Below are 12,695 nucleotides of genomic sequence, written 5' to 3'. Positions count from 1 at the left end.
CCAGAAGGGCTGCTGAGGAATGTGTCTCTGTTCCAAGTTTGGGAAACATCTCTCTTATGTTTTACTACATTAATTTCCAGAGGTCAGCCCTCTCCTCCCGCAAAGCTGAGTTTTATTCACGTCTGCCATCAGATATATTTCCATAATTATCATAGGGTAACTATCCCCTTTAAGGGGAGAGGGAACTAGCCACACCTGTGTTATAGCTGACTACAAAAATTTACAAAGGGATCTCATTAAACTGGTGACTTGGCAACAAAATGGCAGATGCAATTCAATGTTGATAAGTGTGAAGTAATGCACACTTGAAAAAATAATTCCAACTAGACATTCAAAATGATGGGGTATAAATGAGCTGTTACCACTCAAGAAAGAGATCTTGGAATCATTGTGGATAGTTCTCTGATAATATCTGCTCAACGTGCAGTAGCAGTCAAAAAAGCTAACAGAATGTTAGGAACTATTACTAATGGGATATATAATGAGACAGAAAATATCATAATGCTACTAAATAAATCCATAGTATGTCCACGCCTTGAATACTCTGTGCAGTTCTGATTGCCCCATCTCAAAGAAGATATATTAGAATTGGAAAAGGTGCAGAGAAGGAAAACAAAAACGATTATGGGCATGGAACAGCTTCCCTATGAGGAGAGATTAAAAAGACTGGGATTGTTCATTTTAGAAAAGAGATGACTAAGGGGTGATAAGACATAGGTCTATAAAATCATGACTGGTGTGGAGAAAGTGAATAGGGAAGTGTTAATTACCCCTTCACATAACACAAGAACTAGGATTCACCTGCTGAAATTAATAGACAGCAAGTTTAAAACAAACATAAGGGAGTACTTCTTCACACAATCCACAATCAAGCTGTGGAACTTGCTGTCATGGGATGTTTTGAAGGCCAAAAGTATAACTGGATTCAAAAAATAATTAAATTAATGGAGGATAGGTTCCATCACTGACTATTAACCAAGATGGTCAAGGAAGCAATCTCATGCTCTGGGTTTCCCTAAACCTCCAACTGCCAGCAGCCGGGACTAGGCCACAGAGGATGGATCACCTGATAATTGCTCTGTTCTGTTCACGCCCTCTGAAACATTTGGCACTGACTGCTGTCAGGAGACAGGATACTGGGCTAGATGGACCATTGGTCTCATTCAATATGGCCATTGGTATAGTTAATTAGCTGCTTCCTGGCCTGACGGAGTGGAACTAAGGGGGTCAGAGGATAGATTAATGGAAACCTTAGAGCCTCATAAAAAGCTGAGAGAGATAGTGTAGGATGTGAAACCAAGGAAGCAAGTAGAATCCTGTGGAAGGCACTGAGGCAGGGTCTGCAGGAGGCCAGGTACTCCAGCGAACAAGCCTGGGGGCCAGTGCTTTATACCAGAGCAGGGGAAAGACTCGAAGATAGCCCAGAAAGGGGCTTAGAACGGGGCCTAGAGGGTGGCCTGAAGGGAAGCCCACAAAGGGTAGAAGAATCTTTTTGTTTGGTTGGTCTTTTAGTGGGGCAAAATGGGTTTTGTGACATTTGTGACATGACCAGAGAGCCAAGGCACATCTCAAGCACTGACCAGTGTGTGCAAAGCTGAGGAGGTATCTCAGGGAAGGAATCTGAGGTGGGAATGCCGGCAGTGCTATGTTTGGACAGAAGTAGGTGCAATGGGGTGGCCACACCTTATGACAGTAATGAATCATGGTTTCATGCACACATTGCTCTGGGGCAGGCCCATGAGTGGTGGCAACAGTGAGACTGCTAGTATGACAGATCCCGCTCTAGATACCACAGTGGTAAAGATATCTGAGCCCTGTCTAGAATAGTGCTCCCCCCACCGATACTATCTGTGGAGACCTCCTGAAAAATGCTAGTAAAGCTCAATCTATAGACCCCAGGGCTGTCAGCAGGGATTGAACTCAGGACCTTCTGCATAAAATAACCTTAGGCCTCTATCACTTGAAGTAGTCCATTAGCTAGAATTGCAAGCACATCACACTAGATTGCAGGATTGCACATGCATAGCACCCCTCTGACCCAGCTAAGGTTCTGAAGGCAACAGAAGTGAGGCCTGGTCTATGGCTGGTCAATGGAATTACAATAGTGCTCAGGGAGAGAAGACTCAGACCAGTCATCTTCAACATGTTTTAGGCCTCTAGTCCAGAAGATACTTAAGCACATGCATAACTGTAAGCACATGAGTAGTCCTACATTAATTGAGTATTTCTAAGACCCACCGATATTAAAATATAAATATCTGTTTTTATACCATGCTCATCACCCTGGTATCTGAGCTCCTAAAAGTCTGAGCATCTGAATGTTGGTTGCGTGGGTACTCCAGGAGCGGGCAGGAGTTATTGTTAGCCATGACTTATCTATTCTTGTTAAACTGTGGCAATATCCAGAATTAACACAAAACCGTCAGCTTGTAAGTTGGTGACAACCTCCGGCATCATGAACGTTCTAGAACAGCTATGGATATCTGCTTGGACTGACAGTTCTAGATGCTATTGCTAAATATAGGTGAAGAATAGGCATGTGATTGTGAGAAGAATAAAAGAATTCTGCACTGACAACATAGTCCTCAAAGGTATTCAGTTGTTAATGGCTAGAGTGGCATTTTTGTCAGAGCACAAAGGAAATTAGAGACAGAGACTTTTAAATCATCCACTCTACCTCCTTTCATATGCAAGATTGTTTCCTAGTATTTAATCCAGTCTAATTTCCAGTGTCCCTGTAACTGAATTTATGTCTCTACCCTTGTGGAGCTATTCTACAGAATAATAAACCTCATTACTAGAAAGCTTTTCCCAAGCTAGTCCAGCACATCTGTTGAGATGAAAATGAGAGAATTAAAAAAAAATGTTAAATCAAAATCCAGATTTAGTTGTGTGTATGTTTACAATACAGGTAGTTAATTCTCTTTGTTTTATATTGAAGAGAAACAGGCCCACAATGCAAAATTCAAATCCAGATGCAGGGTACAAACTCCCCAAAGCTCAAGTATGTTTGCAGCCAGGAGGTGGGTTTGACTTATTATAGACCTAGTGACTATTTGTAAAATCCATATTTGGATTTGGCTTGTGAACCCTTGCTGTTCAGGTATGTGGTTTTGCATTTAGACCTTTTCTAATAGTAGAATTAGGTCGATTGTACATGAAGAAACGTACTACAGATTAGGAGGCAAATGTGCTAGCTAGTGAGTAATCAAAGACTGAATATGCTCCAAGCAGAAGACTTTCCAAGAGATGTACCATTTAATCTTTACTTATTTTCATAGTTCTTTACAGTTGCCACAAGAGTATTTTAATAACCTCTATAGAGTTTAAATTGATGCAGGTAATTGCTTTAAGTAATTTAAGTGCTATTAAAGATAACAAACCTCTCATGTGAAATACCTTGCTAAGCAATGACCAGCAGAAAAGGGGTAACAATCTTTTTGGGGCAAATTTGAGTTCTTTTTATAGGTGAGCAAAATAATATAATTACATTAGCTATAATATAAAAGGTGTCAAATATTCAAACACCTACCATCTCAATCTTGGGTTGACTCACAAGGAAGGCACAGCAGAATTTTAACTAGCTCAGTATCTACCATTCTGCAGCCCATGCGTGATCTCTGATCCTACCTTCAGTTGCACTGATAATGTTTAAATTGGAATGTTATTCATCACAGCACATTTATAATACCTGAAATTGAGTTTCTCCCAAATTAATTTTAAGAGACTCAGAGGAACAAGCCATAATAAATCTTACAACTACTGTTTTTTTTTTCTCTGACCTTCATAGATATGACTATAAAATCGCTTTCCTGTCTTTGCCCATACCTCTTTAATAGGAAGATGTCTAAGTTTGTAAATTAGGGATGGTTTGGAATATTAAAAAAAAACCCACCTCATATTGCATGGCTTGACTCAGCCCATTTGACCCATATTATGACTGGTTTATCTGAAACTCTTAAACTGTGTTCTGTTAATGGGAACATTAACTCTCCTGGACTGTCCAGATATTTTAGGTCCACTGCCCCTCTAAGGGGAACAATATACAACAGTTTGCTACTTTTAATGGAGCTACCCACACAATTTAGTTTATTTAACTACAAAGAGGTATACTTTTGTTCACCTAAAACCTAAGGCATTAAAGTCAGAAATGGTTACAAGAGAAATAAAGATAAAATGCTTCCTAGTACTAAGTCTTAAACTTAACCAAGTTAGACTTGGTTCAAGGTGCAGTCCCTTATCATATGTTCCTAGTAACATTGTTGACCAAATTCTCAAGCCAGGGTCTGCTCCCTAAATCCAAAGGCTATTTGTTTTGCCCTCTTAGGTGAAAAGAGAGAGATGGATGGGGGAGACAACTCAGGGTGTTCTTGCCCCTCGCTTTTATAGTTCAGTCACCCTTTGAACATCATTTTCCTGAGAGTTACCCATAGATAAAGTTTGCTTCTGCTGTGAGGATGGAGACAAGGCATCGCATGGTGAAAGAGGTTTCATGCTGTTGTTTTCTAAGACACAGATGTTTGTTCCTGCCCCGCTTCCTTGCCAAAGAATTGCCACTTAACAGGTGATTTCTCATCAGCATTGACGCCTGTCTAGAGGTGTCAGCTTGTCCTTTGTCTTTGAGAATCAGGTTTACCCAGACTTGTCGGGGATAAATAAATAAATGAGGGAGGCAACCTAGTGACAGAGGATGTGGAAAAAGCTAATGTACTCAATGCTTTTTTTGCCTCTGTTTTCACTAACAAGGTCAGCTCCCATACTGCTGCGCTGGGCATCACAAAATGGGGAAGAGATGGCCAGCCCTCTGTGGAGATAGAGGCGGTTAGGGACTATTTAGAAAAGCTGGACGTGCACAAGTCCATGGGGCCGGACGAGTTGCATCCGAGAGTGCTGAAGGAATTGGCGGCTGTGATTGCAGAGCCACTGGCCATTATCTTTGAAAACTCGTGGCGAACCGGGGAAGTCCCGGATGACTGGAAAAAGGTTAATGTAGTGCCAATCTTTAAAAAAGGGAAGAAGGAAGATCCTGGGAACTACAGGCCAGTCAGCCTCGCCTCAGTCCCTGGAAAAATCATGGAGCAGGTCCTCAAAGAATCAATCCTGAAGCACTTGCATGAGAGGAAAGTGATCAGGAACAGCCAGCATGGATTCACCAAGGGAAGGTCATGCCTGACTAATCTAATCGCCTTTTATGATGAGATTACTGGTTCTGTGGATGAAGGGAAAGCAGTGGATGTATTGTTTCTTGACTTTAGCAAAGCTTTTGACACGGTCTCCCATAGTATTCTTGTCAGCAAGTTAAGGAAGTATGGGCTGGATGAATGCACTATAAGGTGGGTAGAAAGCTGGCTAAATTGTCGGGCTCAATGGGTAGTGATCAATGGCTCCATGTCTAGTTGGCAGCCGGTATCAAGTGGAGTGCCCCAAGGGTCGGTCCTGGGGCCGGTTTTATTCAATATCTTCATAAATGATCTGGAGGATGGTGTGGATTGCACTCTCAGCAAATTTGCGGATGATACTAAACTGGGAGGAGTGGTAGATACGCTGGAGGGGAGGGATAGGATACAGAAGGACCTAGACCAATTGGAAGATTGGGCCAAAAGGAATCTGATGAGGTTCAATAAGGATAAGTGCAGGGTCCTGCACTTAGGACGGAAGAACCCAATGCACAGCTACAGACTAGGGACCGAATGGCTAGGCAGCAGTTCTGCGGAAAAGGACCTAGGGGTGACAGTGGACGAGAAGCTGGATATGAGCCAGCAGTGTGCCCTTGTTGCCAAGAAGGCCAATGGCATTTTGGGATGTATAAGTAGGGGCATAGCGAGCAGATCGAGGGACGTGATCGTTCCCCTCTATTCGACATTGGTGAGGCCTCATCTGGAGTACTGTGTCCAGTTTTGGGCCCCACACTTCAAGAAGGATGTGGATAAATTGGAGAGAGTCCAGCGAAGGGCAACAAAAATGATTAGGGGACTGGAACACATGAGTTATGAGGAGAGGCTGAGGGAGCTGGGATTGTTTAGCCTGCAGAAGAGAAGAATGAGGGAGGATTTGATAGCTGCTTTCAACTACCTGAAAGGGGGTTCCAAAGAGGATGGCTCTAGACTGTTCTCAATGGTAGCAGATGACAGAACGAGGAGTAATGGTCTCAAGTTGCAGTGGGGGAGGTTTAGATTGGATATTAGGAAAAACTTTTTCACTAAGAGGGTGGTGAAACACTGGAATGCGTTACCTAGGGAGGTGGTAGAATCTCCTTCCTTAGAGGTTTTTAAGGTCAGGCTTGACAAAGCCCTGGCTGGGATGATTTAACTGGGAATTGGTCCTGCTTTGAGCAGGGGGTTGGACTAGATGACCTTCTGGGGTCCCTTCCAACCCTGATATTCTATGATTCTATGATTCTATGAAATACATTTCAGAGCTAATTTCATCCTATGTTTATAACTTTACTTATAATGTTGATATGCACATTTCATCATGATATTATTGACCAGTGAGTTATTACTTTTCAAACGATGCCTCACAAGGCATAGTTTGTACAAGGTTTATTACAGTAGCGTGTCGCGTGTGAATACATGGGTGCAGTCCATCACCAGTGTATTCAGACCCTATATCACCAATCATATTTCAACAAGTGAACCAAGAGGTACTGTCTTCAAATGCAGAGGGGAGAGAAGTACTGTAGCTGGATAGTGCTGGCCTGGTAGCATCAGTATCCAGCTTTTTACTGGAATAGCTAATAATTGTGATATAGAGGGTACTGAAAGCGGTGGTGAGCAAACCATAAAGGGTGCAGATGGGACAACCATACAAAGACAGGTTATCCAAACATTAATTGAGCCATCAAAGTCCCACCTACCCACCAGCTCCACTTAACAGGATCTCCACCTCCCATCTAGGGTATGTCTACACTGCACACTCCTTACAGTCGTGTGTAGAGCACACACTGCATGCTCCCCAAGCACAGGTATAAATTGGGTAGACTGTCAGGTACTGCTTAGGCAAATAGAGTAAAGACATGCCGCTCCTGAACCCTTAAGGTATGTACCCTACACACCATAAGCATCAACTTCTCCAGGCACCGGTGGGTGCTTGATGCCCCCGGCCCTGCCCCCTCCCAACCCTGCCCCAAAGTCCCTGCCCCAACTCCACCCCATCCCTGCCCGACTGGACTCCTTCCCCAAATCCCTGCCCCGGCCCTGCCTCTTCCCCGCCTCCTCCCCTGAGCGCACCATGTTCCCACTACACCCTCCCACAGTTTGTTATGCCGCAAAACAGCTGTTTCACGGCAGCAAGCACTGTGAGGAGAAGCGGGGATGTGGCGCGCTCAGGGGAGGAGGTGGACGAGGGCTGGGGCAGAGGGATGGGGTGGGGAGCTTGGCTGCCACACCCACCAATTTTTCCCCATGGGTGCTCCAGCCCTGGAGCACCCACAGAGTTGGTGCCTATGCTACACGGCTTTCTATATACCCAAGCCATGCTTCCCCCATCTCCATTGCTATTTTTAGCAATATAGTGTCTTGCTGCCTCCCCACTGCCAGAGTCTTTCCCCACTGCAGGGAAAGGCTCCAGCAGTGGGAAAAGGTTCTGATAATGGGGGGTAGTAGGGAAAGACTCTGGGAGCTCCCCACTGCCAGAGCCTTTCACTGAGGTGGGTAGCTACACACTGCAGTGTGGACACAGCCTGCTTTCCACTGCAGTGTGTAGCTACAAATCCCCTACATACCACCACTAGTATGTGGTGTAGATATAGCCCTTTGAATTATGGCTTCCCATTGGGCCATCAAGAAGTCCTCCCACTCTATCTCATGTTGGGCCCCATGGTTGGCTGGGTGAATCACTGTGTGGTGCTCCAGATCCCTGGGGACACTATGACCTAGTTTCTTGGCTGATATAAATTGGTATAGCTCCACTGACTAGAGTGCATCTATGCTGATTTACATCAGCTGGGGATCTGGCCAGCTATCACATGAGACTTCATTGCAGGGGCCCTGGAACTGAAATAATTTGTAAAAGCCTCCAGTGGCTGGTATAGTAGGGGAAGGAGGAGACCACGGCTGCTGTTGGGTGGGGGAAGGAACTTTAGAGAGATACCAGAGAAGGAAGCTGGGGGGCTGGGAAATCTCAGTTTCTATCTGAACCCGTGACATAAGAACAAGGGGGAAGCTTGGTTGGTTCTCACCTTACAAGAACTGGTCAATCCATCCCAGATTGTAAAAAATATGGGTTAGTGTCATAAATATAAAGGGAAAAGTAAACACCTTTAAAATCCCTCCTGGCCAGAGGAAAAATGCTTTCACCTGTAAAGGGTTAAGAAGCTAGGATAACCTCGCTGGCACCTGACCAAAATGACCAATGAGGAGACAAGACACTTTCAAAAGCTGGGGGGAGGGAGAAAACAAAGCTCTCTCCATCTGTCTGTGTGATGCTTTTGCCGGGGACAGAACAGGAATGGAGTCTTAGAATTTAGTAAGTAATCTAGCTAGATATGCATTAGAATATGATTTCTTTAAATGGCTGAGAAAATAAGCTGTGCTGAATAGAATGGATATTCCTGTCTGTGTGTCTTTTTGTAACTTAATGTTTTGCCTAGAGGGATTCTCTATGTTTTGAATCTAATTACCCTGTAAGGTATTTACCATCCTGATTTTACAGAGGTGATTCTTTTTATTGTTACTTCTATTAAAATTCTTCTTTTCAAGAACTGAGTGCTTTTTTCATTGTTCTTAAGATCCAAGGGTTTGGGTCTGTGGTCACCTATGAAGATTGGTGAGGATTTTTACCAAACCTTCCCCAGGAAGTGGGGTGCAAGGGTTGGGAGGATTTTGGGGGGAAAGACGTTTCCAAATGGGCTCTTTCCTAATAAAATAAACCTGGATAAAACGTTTGGTGGTGGCAGTGGAAGTCCAACAGCAAAGGGTAAAATAGTTTGTACCTTGGGGAAGTTTTAACCTAAGCTGGTAAAAGTAAGTTTAGGAGGTTTTCATGCAGGTCCCAAAAAGAATCACCTCTGTAAAATCAGGATGGTAAATACTTTACAGGGTAATCAGATTCAAAACATAGAGAATCCCTCTAGGCAAAACCTTAAGTTACAAAAAGACACACAGACAGGAATATCCATTCTATTCAGCACAGCTTATTTTCTCAGGCATTTAAAGAAATCATAATCTAATGCATATCTAGCTAGATTACTTACTAAGTTCTAAGACTCCATTCCTGTTCTGTCCCCAGCAAAAGCATCACACAGACAGACGGAGAGAGCTTTGTTTTCTCTCTCCCCCCAGCTTTTGAAAATATCTTGTCTCCTCACTGGTCATTTTGGTCAGGTGCCAGCAAGGTTATCCTAGCTTCTTAACCCTTTACAGGTGAAAGCATTTTTCCTCTGGCCAGGAGGGATTTTAAAGGTGTTTACCCTTCCCTTTATATTTATGACAGTTAGTGTCTGTGACACTGGAATTTCTCTAAGTAATGTGGACAAGTATCAGCAACTAGCATGGCCAAGCCTCAAGAACAGGAGGAGAGCCAGTCGGGAATTTTTCAACAGAATGCTTTTCCATGAAAAAATGCTGATTCATTGAAATAGAAATGATTGGTAGGAAAGGTTTTGTTTTGAGAAATTTCCCATTTTGAGAAATTTTTGGAAAAAAAATTGAAACTGTCAATGTCTCTTTTGACAGTGTCAAAACAAAGTTCTGTTTTTTCAGTTTGAAACAACTTTTCATTTTGAAATAGAAGTTAAATTATTAATAAAATAAAATAAAATAATAAAAAGGGCAAAATGTAAAGGAAACATTTCAAAATGACCAAAACAAAGCATTTCAATTGACCGGAACCCAAAACTCTTTTAGATTTTTGGTTTGTGACAGATTTGGAAATGCTGACTTTTTATCCCTATTTGGGACTTTTCAATATCTTGAAGATTTTTGTGGGACAGAAAAACCATTTCCCACCCAGCTGTACTCAGGAGGGAGTCAGCATAGACAGAGAGAGGAAGAGATGCTGCCACAGTGTCAGGTGTGTTAAGACTGGGTAAGGTTATTTAGACTGAAGATCTTTGGAGCAGGGAAAATCTGTTATTCTGTATTTGTAGAGTACCTCGCAAAATGGAGTCCTAGGGGTTCTACACATGACTGCACCTAACCCTAAGCGCTCTTAGACATGAAGAAAGATCCTGATAATAAAAAGCCAAGACCAAAGGACAAAAAGTTGCGCCAGAAATTCAAACCTGAGTGCTTAGCCAATAATGGCAGTGGTTATGCAGTGGATGACAACCAGACAATTATTAGGTAACTGGTATACGGAGATCACTGCCTATGATGCTGCTCAATATCATCTCGTTGTTTCCTTGTACTCCTTCTTCTGTCTCTATTCTATATCTACTGTTGTCTCATCTTATACTTAGCTTGGAAGCTGTCTGAGGCAGGGACTGTCGTTTGGTTCTGTGTTTGTACAGCGCCTTGCACAGTGGAGTCCCAGTCCATGACTGGGGCTAGCTAGTCTGATAATAAATAAATAATGCATGCCTGAGATTTCATTTTGATGTCATTCACAACAAATGAGAGTGCTTCAGTTTAGCTAGAAATACATCATGCTGCTGTGTTTATTAAAACACTGATGTCGTCTCCGATGCTCTTTAGGTGAGCAGTTCTCATCCAGCTCTTTGACAATAATCATTTGTTGTCAAAACAGGCAGCTACAGAAAATTCTTCCTTTTATTCTCACTGCAAACCTTCCTTCCGTAATGATGCAAACCACTGTAGCATCTTCAAAACACTCTACCTGCTGGGTATTTTTTATTTCTTTTTTCTTTTCTTGCTTTCTGTAATGTTCCAGGGTAAACGCATCTCTCTTCAAACCACTCTGGCTAGCTAAAGAAAAAAAGTATATTTACTACCATTCGCCTCATCTAGCCACATTGATTATTGTTGCCATTAGCTTACATGAGCTGAATGCTAATGTGGCTGCATGATATAAAGAAAGTAAGGATGATGGATGTTTTCCAGGTGTACTTATGGATAGCCAGACATTATTTGTTTCCATAGGCTATCTGTAACAGCCCCTTCCTACAGGGAGCTGCAGCTTGGCGTGCATTCATTTTATTGCTAAGCTATCCTTTCACTGGAGCTGAATTTATGGTGCTATGGTAGCCATAGTTCACTGAGTTAATTCCTGGTAATCGCTGTGGATTTGGGAATACTTCTTTCCTTCCTTCCTCTCTCTTTTTATATAGTAAAAAATTCTCTTCAACTGGGGCCTGTTTGAAATCAATGACCAAAATTTGATTGACTGGAGCTGGATCAGCCTTTGCTGAAGACCCTATCCCAGAAATTCGTTGACCTGTCAGTAATCCTTATTCACATGGGCAGCCCCATTGAAGGCAATGACACTACTTATATGAGGAAGGACTATTCAAATGAAAAAGGGTTTGCAGGATGCAAGCCTCACTCCTTTCTCAATCAAAACTCTCATTTATCTGTAAAGGCTGATTCAGGCTTGCATGACCTGACCCCATAATAAGCAGGTATGTTCAGCTGTTTCTCATTTAAAATCATCAGATGTTTGTCTGCACAAGCAATCGATGAAAATCAGCAGGGAGCTTCTTCTGCCTCCTTATTCCTCAGTATGGATCATTATTATACCTACAGGAATTGCACTAGACCAGAGCATTGATAAATCAAGTCCAGCATTCTGTCTTTAGGGAGGGGAGGCACCCTAGGTTGCAAAGAATCCTATTTGATAGAGATAAAGACAAGCGTTCTTGCCAAATTCTGTGTGATGGGTACTTCCAGATTTGTGGATAATGTCTGGATGAATGACTTCACCTGGAAATATCTCAGGTAAAGAGCTCCCATCATTTGTGACTTCCAGGCAGAAACCATCAGAGATGTGCATTTGGCTCTATGAGAGACAGAAAAATGAGTGGTCCCAAATTCTAAGACAAATGGCAGTATAGAGGAGCGAAGGTGTATTGATAATCCTTAATTGAGAAGGTTGTGGGGCAATAAAACTCACCAAAACATTGGGCTTGTGGAAACTGATGTATTGGGGGCCAACCAGAAATGATGAAGAACAAAAAACACCTGGTGGCTATAAAAAAAGCATTTGTGACTGCTTTGGAAGAGAGATTGCATCCTGATGCCAATCAGATAGATATCTTAGTGACAAAGAGTTTAAGATAGTGGACTCGGGCTCAGAATATGTGTGGTTGATTCACTCATCTGCCAAAGACTTCCTGTGTGACCTTGAGTAAATCACTTAATTCTCTCTGCTTCAGTTTCCCGTTTTCAAAATGGGTTAATAATGGTTCCTGTCTCCTACCCTTCATCTATTTAGTGAGTAAAGTGCTTCAAGGCCCAGACTGTATCTCACTACATGTTTTTTTACAGTGCCCAGAAAAACAGGATCTCAGTTTTGGTGAGGGACTCCAGGCCCTATCATCTTTGGTGGAGTCCAGGGAATGAGAGTGAGGGCTTGTCAGGGTTCCCTCCCCACTCTGAACTCTAGGGTACAGATGTGGGGACCCACATGAAAGATCCCGTAAGCTTATTTCTACCAGCTTAGGGTAAAACTTCCCAAAGGCACAAACTTTTTGCCCCTGGAGAATACGCTGCCACCACCAAGTGATTTAACAAAGGATCAGGGAAAGGACCACTTGGAGTTCCTATTCCCCCAAAATATCCCCCCAAGTCCTTACACCC

This window comes from Lepidochelys kempii, chromosome 4 (assembly GCF_965140265.1).
Source record: "Lepidochelys kempii isolate rLepKem1 chromosome 4, rLepKem1.hap2, whole genome shotgun sequence".
Lineage (NCBI taxonomy): Eukaryota > Metazoa > Chordata > Testudines > Cheloniidae > Lepidochelys > Lepidochelys kempii.
The sequence above is the reverse complement of the archived record's forward strand: the minus strand, read 5'-3'. Positions refer to the sequence as shown.